At 40.4% G+C, this 19,066-nt stretch overlaps 1 protein-coding gene and 1 pseudogene across 1 annotated transcript in view; both read right to left on the bottom strand.

The window, feature by feature from the left end:
• Window positions 1-19,066, bottom strand: part of LOC109038330 (uncharacterized) — a 29,457-nt gene that overhangs the window by 5,920 nt on the left and 4,471 nt on the right. The window lies entirely within an intron of this gene.
• Window positions 12,186-13,445, bottom strand: LOC109038350 (uncharacterized; annotated as a pseudogene).

Raw genomic sequence — 19,066 nt, 5'->3', positions numbered from 1 at the left:
CAAAAAGGAGCATAAAATATGCGACGTAGATTGAGATAAAGCAGTTAACCGGTTGACACGCCTTAGTTGGTGGCGCAATTCACTCGAGTTCGGTTCCAACTCAAGAATACAAATACTTCGACTTTGGCGTGTTGCACAGTATCGCACGCAATTGAAGGCGTTTTATGTTGGTCCGACCGCTACCTGCGGAGAGTGGAGTCTTGATGTGTTGACTTTGAGTGCTGTTTAGCTGCGCATACGTTGAATGCAAAATCATGGCCAATTCTCACATATTAGTGTTATGAGTAGCTGATGACTTCCCGGATTGAAATCGAGTATTCAGCTTTATTTTGGACGAATGATAAAAGTCTCAATTTTTTATACCCAGAAGTTCCTTTACCGTGCTAAATATAGTTCGCGTCAAAAAGAGCTCTCTGATACAGAGTTTCGTAAAAATCGATCGCTCAACGGAGCTCAGCGCCAGTACCTGCTGTGCGAACCCGTCCTGCCGCACAGTGGATCGAGTCAATAGGAGAGGTCGGGCAAAATTTGGATACTTTATACGCTTATAATTCCGTTTACACAAAACTTAAAAGTTCTAAAAGTGGTTCTATTGGTTTTCTCGTGAAATATTCTACAAGAGACACCTCTTAAAGTTTGAAATGTGGCAAAATGAACATAAAAATTTGCAGTTTTAGTCAAAAATTTCAGGTCCGACCTCTCGAATTGACTCGATCCACTGTGCGCCGTGACAACTCTCAAATTTTCGAAATCGAGTTTCTTTCAAAATTTGTCTAATTTAATTAGGACGAAAAGACCGATGCTGCTAAGACAGCACAGTCCGTTCTTTCCGTGTAAAAACGAGACGTAAGACAAAACCCTAAGCAAAAATTGACATTCTTTCGGTTGAAAAGGCCGTAAAGGGCATAATTCCGCCAGAGAGCCAATGGCAGCAGTACTTTTAAGTACAATGACGCCTTTTCCTGCCAGTTTCTGACCTTAATAGATAGTTTTTGCGAGTCCAAAACGCATTTTAGTTTGTGTTAATTCCTTCTTTCTGGATCAGCTGAGGCTTAAATTGATAGCTTTGCCTATCAATTTCAATAATCAGCCTGCACGGGGGAAAAAAAACACATTGGATCTAGAGGCCAGACTCTTCAAAACATTGACAAGAAAAAGGACTCTTGATCCAATCAGATTTAGGCTTAAATCAAAAGGAAATCCGCTCAAATTAAGAGGCTTGGTTCTTGATTTCAGCTTAAATCTTCTTGAATCAAGAGTATTTTTTCTTGTCGATGTTTTATAGAGTCTGGACTCTTTATGAGATTTAATGTATTTTTTTCCCAGTGTGGTGACTTTCCCGGTCGCTAGATACCGGATACCCTGAGGACGTTGTTGTAGTACCTACATCGAATTAGCGAAACGAAAACAAACTACGAGAACCATAAACCTCACCGGTGCAATCACCTCCAGCAGTGATTCATGCAAATTGGCAACATTCTCTTCTCTTTAAAATGATGACTGGTCATATTAATCCGGATCAATCGGTTCTTAGAAAGGCAGTGGACTCATCATTGAAATTGATAGACAAAGAGGACAACCTATTCCGAAGTTATGTTAACCGAGACACAGTTTCAATGCAGAGCATTTCAAAATTCACTCGGAGCCCGTATTATTTTTGACAGCAGTGTAAAATCTACGTTTCGTGGCGAATCTGAGCGTATCTCAGTTTCGGCAGCCCACACTGAAAAAAAATTCTCGGCGTTTTTACCAAGGTCCGTTGGTACCTTTACCATCTCGCTTTTTTTACCATTATTGGTAATTTTACCATGACAGACTAGTAAACTTACCTAAAAACCGGAATTTTTACTGTTTTTTTCAGGTAAGAATACTACTTTTATTGGTAATCAATTCCCGGTAACTTTGCCATTTTATCTCGGTAATTATACCATAGTCGATAAAAAATATTGGCGTTCTTACCAAGGTCCAGTAAAATTACCGAGAAAGTTCAATAATTTTACCGAGATTTCTCGGTAAAATTACCAATTCCATAAATGGTAATTTTACCAAGAAAAAACTGGGATCAAATAGAACCCTGAATTCTTGGTAATTTTACCCTTTTCTTAGTGAATACACCATGGTTTTTTTTCCAGTGCAAGGAACGTACACAATGTTGGTTATTTTTACTATCACTTTATACCTCGAGCATTAAAATTAAATTTTAAAAAAAGGGGAAAAAACAACTTAATCAAGATACCTACTAAGGTATCTGTCATACTTTCTCGGTAGGGTTGTAAGCATGTTGAAGATAAATACCACAAAACTTCTCGAATATTATGACGAGCCAAAGCCTCATAGAGAAACTTCATTTACACGTTCACGTTGAATTCACCGATCACATTTAAGAGTTACATTCTTTTTCAGTGCATTCCCAACTTTGATAAAATGAATCTGACATTGACCATGACCATTATGAACGGACATGATTAAATGTTCATCATCCACCGATCTCAAAAATTGAAACGTATGCCCAGGTGGGTTGTGGTATCGCTTTCGCCACACTCTAAGCAATTTTATTGTCACAGTATAATAAGACGCGCCTTCAAATTCAGATAGCGGCAATGTGGGCATCATCTGTGGTCGAATAGTTATCTCAGAAACGCCTTCCGTAAATGAAGTCAAATATGAATGGCTACACGAAAAAAATTGCTTATAAATCTAAGACTGCCACGTTGGACACTTTCACTCATTTGGGATTATAAATATGCACATCTTTTAAAAACAGGAGCAATGATTTTTCTTAAGATTTGCTGCGAATTTCCCTGAAGCATACTTACAAAGTTAGAAACTTTTAAGGTGACATTCCTATTGTTTCTTTATTTATTTTATTTTATTTTTTTTTTCACCTGAAATGAAACTTAACTTTTTCCAAAAACTCACATATTCTCACCCCAAAAACTCACCAAAAACTCACAACTCGGGTGTACTAGTTTGTTGAACCATGATGATCCAGAATTCCTCGATATTACCATCTTGAAAATGGAAATTGGCAACGCTGTACAGCCTAAACGAGGTTTCACTTCAAGTTGAAACTTTGCATGGAAGTTTGCCTTACCATCAGCTTTCGTTTGAGCCTTGTCCTATTGACCAACTCGGGTGTACTAGCCTGTTGAACCATGGTGATCCAGAATTCCTCAATTTTTTCACATAAAAATGGAAAATTGGCAACGCTGTACAGTCTAAATGAGGTTTCACTTCAAGTTGAAACTTTTCCCGGAAGTTTACCTTACCAAAAGCTTTCATTTGAGCCTTGTCTCGTTTTCCCACTCGCGTGTACAAGTCTGTTGAACTATGGTGATCCGGAATTCCTCCATTTTTGCACATAAAAATGGGAAATTGGCAACGCTCTACAGCCTAAACGAGGTTTCACTTCAAGTTGAAACTTTTCCTGGAAATTTTCCTTACCATAAGTTTTCGTTTGAGCCTGTTGACCAACTCGGGTGTACTAGCGTGTTGAACCATGATGATCCAGTATTCCTTGAGTATAGCGCATAAAAATAGATAATTGGCAACGCTGTACAGCCTAAACGAGGGGTCACTTCAAGTTGATACTTTACATGGAAGTTTGCCTTACCATACGCTTTCATTTGAGCCTTGTCCCGTTGACCAACTCGGGTATACAAAGAAAGGGGCTAAACTTGGCGAGGCTCTTTCCGCCGACTGAAGAAAATCCGCGGAAATTGTTTAGAAAAACTGTATTTGCGTTTCGTAACAAGAATGATTAAATATAAGACATTATTTGAGGTCTGCAACGTTGCAGTCGGAGCTAAATACGCTTCCTTACGCGTGTAGGAAAGGATATTTGAACTCATTCACGGCAGGCGCAGTGATACAACTATTCGACCACGGGTGTAAGCATGTTGCTGCCAGCCGGATTGAAGGCGCGCCACCCTCCAGCAATTACTCGGATCCCGTCCCGTGCGATCTTCCTGGCTGGCGCGCCGCTAAAATCACCGCAAAGGGAGGACTGCACGCCATTATCCTTGACCTGGAAAATGCTTAAAAGTGGCGCCACCTCACCCACTTACATTACGACTCTATGTACTCTATGTGTGTTACCACCTATCAGGAAAGTCATAGGAAACCAAATTTAGACGCAAAATGGGCTAGTTATCACCAAAATCCGGTTTCTTAACTAACAGACCTCGTACATTTTCAGGGGGAAAACTCTGCTATGTTAGGAAGAATTTTGTTGAGGAGAGTTCGATTGAGCGCATCTGCTGCATGACAGGCCTGATTTCTTTGCATCCTCACTTCGTCGCTCCCTTGCAGGCCGATTATTGGAATTGATAGACTAAGCCATAGACACAGAAGACAAAAAGGATTTGGAGGGATCCTATTGGTAGAAGCGGGTGGCTGCAATGGACAAAGGAGGTAGGTAATAGACTAACTAACGGCAACCCACGAGAGACCCGACAGTTAGTCTATCATTTTCCCCCTTAGTCTATGAGAACCACTCATTTCAACCAATAGGATTGCTTTATACCTCCTATGTCTTCTTTGTCCATAGCTTTGTCTATCAATTTCAATAATCAGTCCGCTGACGTGAGGGCGTATCTCAATTTCTACGTGAGCCGTGCTGCCCGTAAAACTCTATGCTATTCGCGGCTCAAATGGAAGTAGAGATACGCCCTTACGTCAGAGGAACGACGACTTGCGCGGACTCTCCTCAACGGCAATTGGACGTATTTCTGTCAAATGGAACTATGCGCCTTAAGACATGAGCCTTCAGACCCATAAGAATACATGCATGACAGGGCTCACGTCATGATGCACATAGTTCCGTTTGACAGAAATACGTCCAATTCTCGTTAGCAAAGCAATATTTCGCTCCCAAAAATATAGAATGGGACGGAAAAAGTGAAAGTAATGGTCCAACGTTAAAAATTGCATATTTTTGAGTTTTACGCTTCAAAAAGCATACTGCCACAAGGACATACGAAGTTTCGCGAATGAGTCACCTCGGTTTCGCAACTTCGCACAAAATAAAAAAAACTGCCATCAGGAGTCGCAGTTGTTTCTGAATTAAAAACAAACAACAAAACCAACCCCGTTCATCTGCCATCTTTTTTGGCCTACTTCTCCAGTATCGGATGAATGAGTATAGAAGTACGTGAGTTGGTTGTTTTATTCAAAGCACTGAGCCAGATAACGGCGGCCATTTAGGTTTTTTTGTAAAGTTGTAAAACTGGGTTGGCTCCTGACTCAACTGATTCAAACCACGCATTTACAAAAGTATTACTTGAAATATTGATTTAAAATTTTTTGAGATATTAAGCACGGAGGTTCATAACAGATCATATACATTTACAATTCATTCAAGACTGTCATGGACATATCTCTCAATTTGTGAAAGTAAATATTAATTTTATAATGGCATGCTTCAAATATTCAAGAAAATATTTATCGAAAAAGGTAATCTCTAAAAAACTTTAAAAAAATCACACAGAACTTAGCAGAGTAAAACTGACTTTAGAAAGGATAACCATATTGTCATATCATCGGGTACTGACTCGACCCTCTTAACTGAGAACCAGTAAAAAATTAAGTCGCTGTAAGCGTGGGTTGACGCATGTCATGTATAACAACAACAAACAATTTTCCCCAAAATTTTATTAGAAGTATGTAATTGCGAAATATTTGAACAGAAGATGTAAAAAATATAGGAGTGACAGCGAAGTCTTGTAGCCGGACGCATTGCAACAAACATTTTCCCCCTTACTTTTTCTAAATTGTACAAATATTACAAGTGCGTGGCTGAGAATAATTATACAGAAGATGTGAAAAGTTCAGACATTACAGCAACGTAAAGGTTTCTGACCGTGAATTCAGTGCGAAATTGTAATCAGAAATAGGGCTCCCGAAAAGACTGACAGTTTCATACAGAAAATCATATCGAAATAGGTTAACGACATCGCCATCGGGTATAGTGGCGTGGCGTGCTTAGCGATACGTCGATTGATCTGCCATTTAAACCCAAGGAAAAATATCGATGAAGAGGATGATCGCAACGAAAACTTTAACGATTAATCGATTCTTTACCATAGCTTCAAATGGGGAAAAATCGAAAATCGATCGTTCGCTCCTCGCCGCTTATTGGGCTATCAGGATACGGGACCATAGAGGCTCCCGCTCCTTCTCGACTAGGATGAATGAGTGTAAAATCTAAACAAGCAGTTCCAACGCCCAAGCGTTGAAGGGCGCTTCTTTGACAAATCATATTATTACCGATTTATGTACCCGAAGACTGACGAAGATGGAATGTAAGGTGGGATTCCTTAACCGCGAAACCCTTCAAAACTACAGATCGACCGCGAAGATCTGAAACTATCCACAAGCACTTTGTGACGAATGAAAGTTGGTGATGAATGGAAACATAAAGGATGCACTGTAAATCAGACGACGGGAAAGAGCGGCGGAACCTCTAAAGCTGGTGCGTCAACGCGATCTAGCGGACAGCGGCGTCGCGACGCCGCGAGGTAGGGCGCGCAGGTCGCGGGGGAGCGGGGCCGCGTGAAGAGGAGTTCAGCAGTGGGGAGGGGAAGCGCGGGTCGCGGGGAAGAGAGGGACCGGCCGGCCGGCGATGACATCGGCGCTGGCTGGACCCATATTCACGGCGTGAACATAGGCAGCGCTGATGTCTCCGCTAACTGGAGTTGGGGGGTTGGTTGGGGTCCTCATTCATTCTCTTGGTCCATGACATAACCTTAAACCTTCCGCTCAATGCCGCAAACCAGCCGCAAACAGCTGACGTGTCGATGCTGCGCCAAGAAAATGAACCAATCACAAAGTAGCACAGTAATACGTCACTAAAATGAAGAGATCACGTGACTGTTCGTAATATTTTCAAATCGATCTGAAAGTACTGCCTCGGATATAAGTATTTAAAGCATAAGGAGGCCCTAAAATACTTTAACCAGGTAATACGTCCGTGCGAGATTGTTATGCTTAAAAGCAAAACATTTCACGAAAACTTTTACGAATACCAATGCAGAAAAAAATCCAATTTTCCCGGGTGTACCAGAATGGCGTCATTACCCATAAGGCAAAAGGGCATGTAGTATAGTACATGTTACATCGGGGGATCGAACGGTTGGAAAGGGCGCATCTGGTACCCAGAAGCGCCCAATTGCTGTATTGCCGGAGACCAGTGGCGTGGCGTGAATTGCGATAAATCGATTGTTATGCCATTTAAACCTATGGTAAAGAATCGATTATTGGTGTTCGCTGTGAACACCCTGTTTATCGATCCTTTTCCATAGGTTTAAATGGCATAACGATCGATATATCGCAATTCACGCCACGCCGCTGCCGGAGACATGTCATAAATTGTAACGAACTTTTTTATCCACAACTTTATTAGAGGTACATAATTAACACGCGTTCGTACAGAAAGATGTGAAAATACAGGAACGAAAGGAAAGCAATGGGTTTTCACCAGAGTTCTGGCAAATAATGGGTACATTTATATTATTCTTCTCGCATTAGAGACAAAAGATCTGTTACGAAGCTACTTCTTAAACGACCCAGAAAATTGCGTGATTTATTCAAAAGACGGAGTCTAAAAATTTGCAGGGAGAAGAGCCAAACAATTTTGACAAAACTTACCCTGACTTCATACATGAGATTTAGGCCCTTTCGTGAAATGGATCGCATTTGGCAAAAAGGAACCAGCGCGATTAAAACCGTGCAACTTTTATTTTTGTTTTAAAACCACTCAATACATGTTCAGTATTAAAATTTACACAATAAATCTCCTTCAATATTAATAATCTCTTGGTGAGAAGCCAACACTATGTGGTTTTCTGGGAGATTTCTTAGATAAATACGAAGCAGCAACATTTTTACGACACTGTAATCGCGCTGATTCCTTTTCGCTAAATGCGAGCCAATTTACCTCCTTTAGCTGGGCAGTAAATAGGATTGGACGCTTCTGGCTATTTCTAAGGGAGCAGTCTCAAATGAGTCAGTTGCGCTGGTCAAAGAATCGTGTTTTCGCGCTTGATTTTTCTAGATTAGCTGAAAATAATAATATCGGCCCGAACAGCAACTTTCTACGTTTAACACGAACCGAGATATCGCCTATTGAAACGTCGAGTTTCTGGCGCCATCCACCCTGATAGTGACGTCCTTGGTTTCTTCCACCTTGCTTTGCAAATTTGGACTGCATTTTGCAATTTGGACCTATAAATTCTGCCTCATCTGAAAAAACACTTATGTGCATAGGGAAACTAATGGCACATACGTTGTTTTTAAACCGGGCCGGAATTTATAGGTCCAAATTGCAAAATGCAGTCCATTTATGTCTCTTTAACTGATGAAAGCAGGACGGGGGAAACCAAGGGTGTCACTACCGCGGTGGATGACGTCCAAAACCCGAATTTTCAAAAGGCGATATCTCGGTTCATATTGAACGTAGAAAGTTGCTGTTTTGACAAATCGTAATACTTTTAGCTAATCTGCAAGAATCAAGCATCAAAACACAATGCTGTGACCAGTGAAACAAACTATAACCCATTGGGTTATTTAAATCAAAAGGAATTTTATATCAATTCTCAAATAAGCCCTGAGATCCACAAGAATACATGCATGATAGGGCTCATTTCATGAACGATGCATTCACTGGTGAGGCGTAAATGATCGATTGTCGATATTTTCCCATTTGAAGCTGTGGTAAAGAATCGATTATTAAGATTTTCGTTGCGAACACCCTGCTCATCGATCCTTTTACATAGGTTTAAGTGGCAGATCAATCGATACATCGCTAGGCACGCCACGCCACTGGATGTATTTTCTATTGATTTAGACGCACCGGTAAATGTCAAGAAAAATAAAAATTGTTGTGTACATATGCCTTTGGGTCCTGTGTTCCTGTATCATTACCTAGCCTTACAATAATTTCGAACCGAGAAAATACTGATATTTAGCAATAGTCACCGCTACTTTTTCCTTATAGTACAATCTCTTATCCCAGTGGGAAGATATTCCACAAAAGGCATAACAGAGAATCGCTCTTTTAATGAAACTACATAGCCCCTCGAATGTTAGAATTCAATGTTAAAGTGCCTTACGCCTCCCTCAGCTACAATCGAAACTAAATGAGGTTCACATTGGGAACACAGATGATGTAGAGCGACTAAAAATAACAGCACATAATTGTGATAAATAATCACAACGAACCGAACAATAATTATAATGTTTTGAGTAATAATAATAAAAGATCTTTTTAAAAACATGTAACACTCATATTTTCCTCTTTATTAATAACTATAGTCCGGTTAAATGAGCCACCATCATGCAATTATGTTGAACTATATTTCAGGATCTTTGAGGCATTTTTCGCACTCTGCATTCCGAAACTATCTTAAATGGACTAAATTTCGCTTTTCAAAACTACGATTTTTTGCTCCTCAGTAGAAACACTTGTGTGCGAAGGACAAAATTCGAGAAAAAACATTCATAAATTTTCTTGAAAATTCATTTGTCATCAAAGGCGATTTGGCAACTTCTAGAGGCTCATACGTCATTCTTTCCTAGGACATTTGGACTACATTTTGCAATTAAGAACTAAAATGTCTGGCTCAGTTTAGAAACAAATGGACCGCGTCAAACAGAAAGGAACCAAGCCACATCACCTATTGCCTTTAATTGGGCAATTTAATTTTTTACATGAAAACGGTTGTGCGGATTTCCGTGCAAATTTCAGTGAAAATTCTCCATGGTGCGAAGCAAAGTCCTTAAAATTTTCAAAGAAATCCGAACAACCGTTCTCTCGTAAAAAATTTAATTGCCCAGTTAAACTCGGCAATAGCTGGTGTGGCTTGGTTCCATTCTGTTAAACTCGGTCCAATTTATGTGCCATTGGTTTCCCTATGCACGTCAGTGTTATCACGGATGAGCCAAACGTTGTAATTCCTGATTGCAAAATGCATTACAAATATAAGACATTGCCTTTCCAATAATTACGATAGGGAAATCTCATGCTCATTACCAAACTATTTTAACAAAAATAATACGAATTTCGGATTTTCTTCAATATTCCGGAGTTTCAGAGCGAAGATTAATTATAAAGTTGATGAAATATAACGGGAGATTTTACAGCGCTCATATAGAAATATTTGAACATTCAAATGGAAATACCTGCAATAGGTATATTCTCTTACAAATTATGATGAAGAGAAAATAACGTCGGAAAAAAGCAAAAGTAGAAACAAGCTCTCATAATCAATAAGTCTTGGGCCTCTAGCTGAGACAGGAATCAGAGCACAGCGCTACAAGTTTTCTCTATATTTGACGAGAAAGTCGGAATCACACGACGATTGGTAACGGTGGAAATGAACTCCATGACAAATAAAGGTGCTTACGATTAACATTGCTTGAAAGGAAAAAATAAAAATAACGTCATCTGTATAGTCTCAACTTCTAGTTTGATAATCAAAATTACGGGGTTTCTCCAGAGTGCGATCGAATATGTACCCATGGAGAACTTTTTTCAGAAAACGAAGCCAAGCGATGCCTGCAACTGAAAGGTCCTCGATCGATGTGTGTCGTATGCGTTCATTTAAACGACTTTTTCTGGACAAAAATGCAGAGCACTGGGAATGTATGGTTTACCGCAATCAGAGACGAGAGACCCTCCACTAGTATCTTGGTCATGGTGTAGACTTTTACTTTCGAGACTTCCGTATATTCTAATGTTGGCTATTACCTACATGGTTAATGTTGAACAACGTGTTGGCATTTCCGTTTTGCAAACAAGCCTAAAATGGCCGAAGTTTGGGAAACGTCTTTGCCTCATGACGTCACCAGAGGCTTATCATGCATGTACTCAGTATACTGATGAACTCTGATTTGTTTATTTTCACCGATAAAGCACAAAAACATAGCCCGATTATACGAAAAAAGAAGGAGAATTAATTAAAATACGGGTAAACAAGGCTAAGAATTATTGAAACACTTAAAGGCAGGACGTTTCGAGCTGCTACCAGCTCATTTTCAGCTGCAAAAACAAATAAAAACAAGTAAAAAATTGAGTGGCGACCTGACCCCAGCCGTTATTATGAGTGGTTACGTGATAACGGCTGAGGTCAGATCGCCACTCAATTTTTTACTTGTTTTTTTGTGTTTTTGCAGCTGAAAATGAGCTGGAAGCAGCTCGAAACGTCTTACCTTTTAGTGTTTCAATAATTTTTAGCTTTGTTTACTCGTATTTTAATTAATTCTCCTTCTTTATTTATTTCCACCTTAATTATTTAATCTGGAAATATTGAACCACATAAATTCTACTGAGAAACTAATTCTTGAATTCTTCGGAACGTTTCATCCCACAAAAATCTGAAAAAGAAGTATTCTCCCGCCGAAAATCTGCTGAAAATAGCCAAAATTTCAGTTTTGGTTCCTAGTTTTAAATGCCCATGGATTTTCCCGCCAATGGCGCTCACAAAGCTACTCACGCTCTTCCGCCGATGTTAGCGATCTGGACTGATCTGTGCTTTCGAAACTTCCGTATTCTAATGTTGGCTATTACCTACATGGTTAATGTTGAACAACGTGTTGGCATTTCCGTTTTGCAAACAAGCCTAAAATGGCCGAAGTTTGGGAAACGTCTTTGCCTCATGACGTCACCAGAGGCTTATCATCCATGTCGGCAAATTAACAGCCGATATTAGGGTGATGACTGTTGCTCCATTATCATTATCCATGTACCTTATAGAATTGTTGAATCCCCGAAGGTAACAGCTTCCACCTGTCGCCAAGAGGTCAGAGGAGGGTCTCTTGTCTCTGATCGCAGTATGCTCCGTTAAATGCCTTTGTAGCCGAAAAGGAGATGAGCAGTGACTAAAACTCTAGGGTTTTTCGCCTGAATGCATTCGCAAATGTCTCTTGAAAGTGATTTTTTTAGAGAAGTAAGCCGAACAATGACTGCAACTGAATGGTTTCTCGCCAGTGTGCGTTCGCATGTGTACCATGCAATTATCGTTCCTACTGAAAGAGGAGGAGCAATGACTGCAACTGAATGGTTTCTCATCAGTATGCGTGCGAACATGTGCCGTTAAAGAATTTTTGTGAGCAAAGCATGCCGCGCAATGACTGCAACTAAATGGTTTCTCACCAGTGTGCGTTCGCATGTGCATCTTTAAATTGTCCTAACTACTGAAAGAGGAGGAGCAATGATTGTAAATTAATGATTTCTCACCAGTATGCGTCCGGATGTGCTTTGATAAATTACTTGTATTAGAAAAGCATGCCTTGCAATGACTGCAACTGAATGGTTTCTCACCGGTGTGCGTTCGCATGTGCACCTTTAAAGTGCCTTTCCTACTAAAAGAAGCGGAGCAATGACTGCAACTGAATGGTTTCTCACCAGTATGCGTGCGAACATGTTCCGTTAAAGACTTTTTGTGAGAAAAGCATGCCGTGCAATAACTGCAACTGAATGGTTTCTCACCAGTGTGCGTTCGCATGTGCATCTTTAAATAGTCTTTACTACTGAAAGAAGTGGAGCAATGATTGCAACTGAATGGTTTCTCACCAGTGTGCGTTCGCATGTGCATCTTTAAATTGTCTTAACTACTGAAAGAGGAGGAGCAATGATTGTAAATGAATGGTTTCTCACCAGTATGCGTCCGGATGTGCTTTGATAAATTACTTGTAGTAGAAAAGCATGCCTTGCAATGACTGCAACTGAATGGTTTCTCGCCAGTGTGCGTTCGCATGTGTACCATGCAATTATCATTCCTACTGAAAGAGGAGGAGCAATGACTGCAACTGAATGGTTTCTCATCAGTATGCGTGCGAACATGTGCTGTTAAAGAATTTTTGTGAGCAAAGCATGCCGCGCAATGACTGCAACTGAATGGTTTCTCACCAGTGTGCGTTCGCATGTGCATCTTTAAATTGTCCTAACTACTGAAAGAGGAGGAGCAATGATTGTAAATGAATGGTTTCTCACCAGTATGCGTCCGGATGTGCTTTGATAAATTACTTGTATTAGAAAAGCATGCCTTGCAATGACTGCAACTGAATGGTTTCTCACCAGTGTGCGTTCGCATGTGCATCTTTAAATTGTCTTAACTACTGAAAGAGGAGGAACAATGATTGTAAATGAATGGTTTCTCACCAGTATGCGTCGCGATGTGCTTTGATAAATTACTTGTATTAGAAAAGCATGCCTTGCAATGACTGCAACTGAATGGTTTCTCACCAGTGTGCGTTCGCATGTGCATCTTTAAATTGTCTTAACTACTGAAAGAGGAGGAACAATGATTGTAAATGAATGGTTTCTCACCAGTATGCGTCCGGATGTGCTTTGATAAATTACTTTATTAGAAAAGCATGCCTTGCAATGACTGCAACTGAATGGTTTCTCACCAGTGTGCGTTCGCATGTGCACCTTTAAAGTGCCTTTCCTACTAAAAGAAGCGGAGCAATGACTGCAACTGAATGGTTTCTCACCAGTATGCGTGCGAACATGTCCGTTAAAGTATTTCTTGAGCAAAGCATGCCGTGCAATGACTGCAACTGAATGGTTTCTCACCAGTATGCGTGCGAACATGTGCCGTTAAAGACTTTTTGTGAGAAAAGCATGCCGTGCAATGATTGCAACTGAATGGTTTCTCACCAGTATGCGTGCGAACATGTGCCGTTAAAGACTTTTTGTGAGAAAAGTATGCCGTGCAATGATTGCAACTAAAATGGTTTCTCACCAGTATGTGTGCGGACATGTGCCGTTAAAGACTTTTTGTGAGAAAAGCATGCCGTGCAATGACTGCAACTGAATGGTTTCTCACCAGTATGCGTGCGAACATGTGCCGTTAAAGACTTTTTGTGAGAAAAGCATGCCATGCAATGACTGCAACTGAATGGTTTCTCACCAGTATGCGTGCGAACATGTGCCGTTAAAGACTTTTTGTGAGAAAAGCATGCCGTGCAATGACTGCAACTGAATGGTTTCTCACCAGTATGCGTGCGAACATGTGTCCGTTAAAGACTATGTTTTGTGAGAAAAGCATGCGATGCAATGACTGCAACTGAATGGTTTCTCACCAGTGTGCGTTCGCATGTGCATCTTTAAATAGTCTTTACTACTGAAAGAAGAGGAGCAATGATTGCAACTGAATGGTTTCTCACCAGTATGCGTGCGAACATGTTCCGTTAAAGACTTTTTGTGAGAAAAGCATGCCGTGCAATGACTGCAACTGAATGGCTTTCTCACCAGTAGTGCGTTCGCATATGTGCTCGTTAAAATATGTTTTTGACTGAAAAGGAGGCCATGCAATGACTGCAACTGAATGGTTTCTCACCAGTGTGCGTTCGCATGTGCATCTCTAAATAGTCTTTTCTACTGAAAGAAGAGGAGCAATGACTGCAACTGAATGGTTTCTCACCAGTATGCGTGCGAACATGTGCCGTTAAAGACTTTTTGTGAGAAAAGCATGCCGTGCAATGACTGCAACTGAATGGCTTCTCACCAGTGTGCGTTCGCATGTGCATCTTTAAATCGTCTTTACTACTGAAAGAGGAGGAGCAATGATTGCAACTAAGTAGCTTCTCATTACCAGTATGCGTTCGCATGTGTTTCTTTAAATTATCTTCAATACTGGATGAGGAGGAGCAATGACTGTAATTGAATGGTATCTCGCCATCGTGCGTTTGCATGTGTGTTGTTAAAGCGCTTTCAGAAGAAAAAAAGCTCGAACACTCGCCGCAAGTGAATGGGTTCTCACTAGCGTGCGTTCGAATATGTTCGACTAACTTGGATATCGACGCGTTTGTTTGGGTAGGGGGTTCGCTCTTGATTTCGATATTCGTTTCTGACAGGTCAATCCAACTTTCACAACATTGGTCGGGAAGTGGAGAGCTCATGTCCTCTCTTTTCACTCGCGCTGTTATCGGGACAAAATTACGAATATCATTCTCCAAATCGTGTTCTCCTCCTTTTCCCAACCTGAGTTCTGACTCATTCGTCTGGGGAGTGGGTTCACTCTTAATTTCAATGCTTGTGTGCAGCTGGTTGGTCCAACTTGCATAATCTTTTTCATCCTCGCATTCAATTTTGGGGGGAAGAGCGGAGGGCGAATCCAAGATGGACGAGGGCGAGGTGTCTTGGGTCTCTTCTACTGATGCAAGTCGGGTATTGTTGGAATCTTGAGGGTGACTTCCTCCGGACGGGGAAGACGGGTTGCCAGGCATAACGCTCGACTCCGGGCTGGTGCACGCTTCAGGTGGGGCCTGCATTGAAGGGCTCGTGCAATCAATCCTCGAGACGTCTCCCAGGGGTCCTTCGCACTTTTATCGTTCGGTGGAATCACTGGATTGTAGTCCTCGGGTGTGCTGAGTGCAGAGTGCTCTTCCAGTTGGATTTTTAGCTTCGGCATTCTCCATTCAAAATCCTGAACAGAATAAATTTCAAGACTTGTAAGCAATGCTTTGGACGACCGGTTACGATTGGAGGTAAACCATAGAGGCATTGAAAGACGGAGAGATACTATTTGCGATACGTCGATTGATCTGCCACTTATGGAAAAGGATCTATGTACAGGGTGTTCGCGAAGAACACCTTCATAGTAGATTTTTCACCATAGCTTCGTATAGGAAAACATTGATACTCGATCATTCACGCCAAGCCATTGGATACGGGTACCCGCGGGGTGGAAGTTTGCAATGTATCGGATAACGATATTCGTTAGCAACATTAATGATGTTCATTCTTTCTTTCTGGATAAATTGAGGCTTAGATTGCCACGAGCAAAAAGGAGCATAAAGCATGTGACGTAGATTGAGATAAAGCAGTTAACCGGTTGACACGCCTTAGTTGGTGGCGCAATTCACTCGAGTTCGGTTCCAACTCAAGAATACAAATACTTCGACTTTGGCGTGTTGCACAGTGTCGCACGCAATTGAAGGCGTTTTATGTTGGTCCGACCGCTACCTGCGGAGAGTGGAGTCTTGATGTGTTGACTTTGAGTGCTGTTTAGCTGCGCATACGTTGAATGCAAGATCATGGCCAATTCTCACATATTAGTGTTATGAGTAGCTGTTGACTTTCCGGATTGAAATCAAGTATTCAGCTTTATTTTAGACGAATGATAAAAGTCTCAATTTTTTATACAGAGAAGTTCCTTTACCGTGCTAAATATAGTTCGCGTCAAAAAGTTCCCTCCGATACCGAGTTTCGTAAAAATCGATCGCTCAACGGAGCTCAGCGCCAATACCTGCTGTGCGAACCCGTCCTGCCGCACAGTGGATCGAGTCGATAGGAGAGGTCGGACAAAATTTGGATACTTTATACGCTTATAATTCCGTTCACACAAAACTTAAAAGTTCTAAAAAGGGTTCTATTGGTTTTCTCGTGAAATATTCTACAAGAAACACCTCTTAAAGTTTGAAATGTGGCGAAATGAACATAAAAATTTGCAGTTTTAGTCAAAAATTTCAGGTCCGACCTCTCGAATTGACTCGATCCACTGTGCGCCGTGACAACTCTCAAATTTTCGAAATCGAGTTTCTTTCAAAATTTGTCTAATTTAATTAGGACGAAAAGACCGATGCTGCTAAGACAGCACAGTCCGTTCTTTCCGTGTAAAAACGAGACGTAAGACAAAACCCTAAGCAAAAATTGACATTCTTTCGGTTGAAAAGGCCGTAAAGGGCATAATTCCGCCAGAGAACCAATGGCAGCAGTACTTTTAAGTACAATGACGCCTTTTCCTGCCAGTTTCTGACCTTAATAGTTAGTTTTTGCGAGTCCAAAACGCATTTTAGTTTGTGTTAATTCCTTCTTTCTGGATCAGCTGAGGCTTAAATTGATAGCTTTGCCTATCAATTTCAATAATCAGCCTGCACGGGGGAAAAAAAAAACACATTGGATCTAGAGGCCAGACTCTTCAAAACATTGACAAGAAAAAGGACTCTTGATCCAATCAGATTTAGGCTTAAATCAAAAGGAAATCCGCTCAAATTAAGAGGCTTGGTTCTTGATTTAAGCTTAAATCTTCTTGAATCAAGAGTATTTTTTCTTGTCGATGTTTTATAGAGTCTGGACTCTTTATGAGATTTAATGTATTTTTTTCCCAGTGTGGTGACTTTCCCGGTCGCTAGATACCGGATACCCTGAGGACGTTGTTCTAGTACCTATATCGAATTAGCGAAACGAAAACAAACTACGAAAACCATAAACCTCACCGGTGCAATCACTTCCAGCAGTGATTCATGCAAATTGGCAACATTCTATTCCCATTTAAATGATGACTGGTCATATTAATCCGGATCAATCGGTTCTTAGAAAGGCAGTGGATTGATCATTGAAATTGATAGACAAAGAGGACAACCTATTCCGAAGTTATGTTAACCGAGACACAGTTTCAATACAGAGCATTTCAAAATTCACTCGGAGCTCATATTATTTTTGACAGCAGTCTAAAATCTACGTTCCATGGCGAATCTGAGCGTATCTCAGTTTCGGCAGCCCAAGGAACGTAAACAATGTTGGTTATTTTTACTATCACTTTATACCTCGAGCATTAAAATTAAATTTTAAAAAAAGGGGAAAAAACAACTTAATCAAGATACCTACTGAGGTATCTGTCATACTTTCTCGGTAGGGTTGTAAGCATGTTGAAGATAAATACCACAAAACTTCTCGAATATTATGACGAGCCAAAGCCTCATACAGAAACTTCATTTACACGTTCACGTTGAATTCACCGATCACATTTAAGAGTTACATTCTTTTTCAGTGCACTAAAAAAAAATCTCGGTGTATTTACTCAGAAAAGGGTAAAATTACCAAGAATTCAGGGTTCTATTTGATCCCAGTTTTTTCTCGGTAAAATTACCATTTATGGATTTGGTAATTTTACCGAGAAATCTCGGTAAAATTATTGACTTACTCGGTAACTTTACTGGACCCCGGTAAAAACGCCAATATTTTTTATCGACTTTGGTAGAATTACCGGGATAAAATGGCAAAGTTACCGGGAATTGATTACCAATATGCGCGGTATTCTTACCTGAAAAAAGCAGTAAAAATACCGGTTTTTAGGTAAGCTTACCAGTCTGTCTTTGTAAAATTACGAATAATTGGTAAACAAATTGAGATGGTAAAGGTACCAACGGACCTTGGTATAAACGCCGAGAATTTTTTTTCAGTGTGCATTCCCAACTTAGGTAAAATGATTCTGACATAGACCGTGACCATTATGAATGGACATGATTAAATGTTCATCATCCACCGATCTCAAAAATTGAAACACGTATGCCCAGGTGGGTTGTGGTTTCGCTTTCGCCACACTCTAAGCAATTTTATTGTCACAGTATAATAAGACGCGCCTTCAAATTCAGCTGGCGGCAATGTGGGCATCATCTGTGGTCGAATAGTTATCTCAGAAACACCTCCCGTAAATGAAGTCGAATATGAATGGCTACACGCAAAAATTGCTTATAAATCCAAGACTGCCACGTTGGACACTTTCGCACTCATTTGGGATTATAAATATGCACATCTTTTAAAAACAGGAGCAATGATTTCTCTTAAGATTTGCTGAGAATTTCCCTAAAGCATACTTACAAAGTTAGAAACTTTTAAGGTGACATTCCTATTGTTTCTTTACTTCTTTTATTTTATTTATTTTTTTTTAACTGAAATGAAACTTAACTTTTTCCAAAAACTCACATATTCTCACCCCAAAAACTCACAACTCGGGTGTACTAGTTTGTTGAACCATGGTGATCCAGAATTCCGCGATATTACCATCTTGAAAATGGAAATTGGCAACGATGTACAGCCTAAACGAGGTTTCACTTCAAGTTGAAACTTTGCATGGAAGTTTGCCTTACCATCACCTTTCGTTTGAGCCTTGTCCTCTTGACCAACTCGGGTGTACTAGCCTGTTGAACCATGGTGATCCTGAATTCCTCAATTTTTGCACATAAAAATGGAAAATTGGCAACACTGTACAGCCTAAACGAGGTTTCACTTCAAGTTGATACTTTACATGGAAGTTTGCCTTACAATAAGCTTTCATTT

This window comes from Bemisia tabaci, chromosome 8 (assembly GCF_918797505.1).
Source record: "Bemisia tabaci chromosome 8, PGI_BMITA_v3".
Taxonomy (NCBI): Eukaryota; Metazoa; Arthropoda; class Insecta; order Hemiptera; family Aleyrodidae; genus Bemisia; species Bemisia tabaci.
Note: the sequence above shows the minus strand (reverse complement) of the source record. Positions and strands in the feature narration are given on the sequence as shown.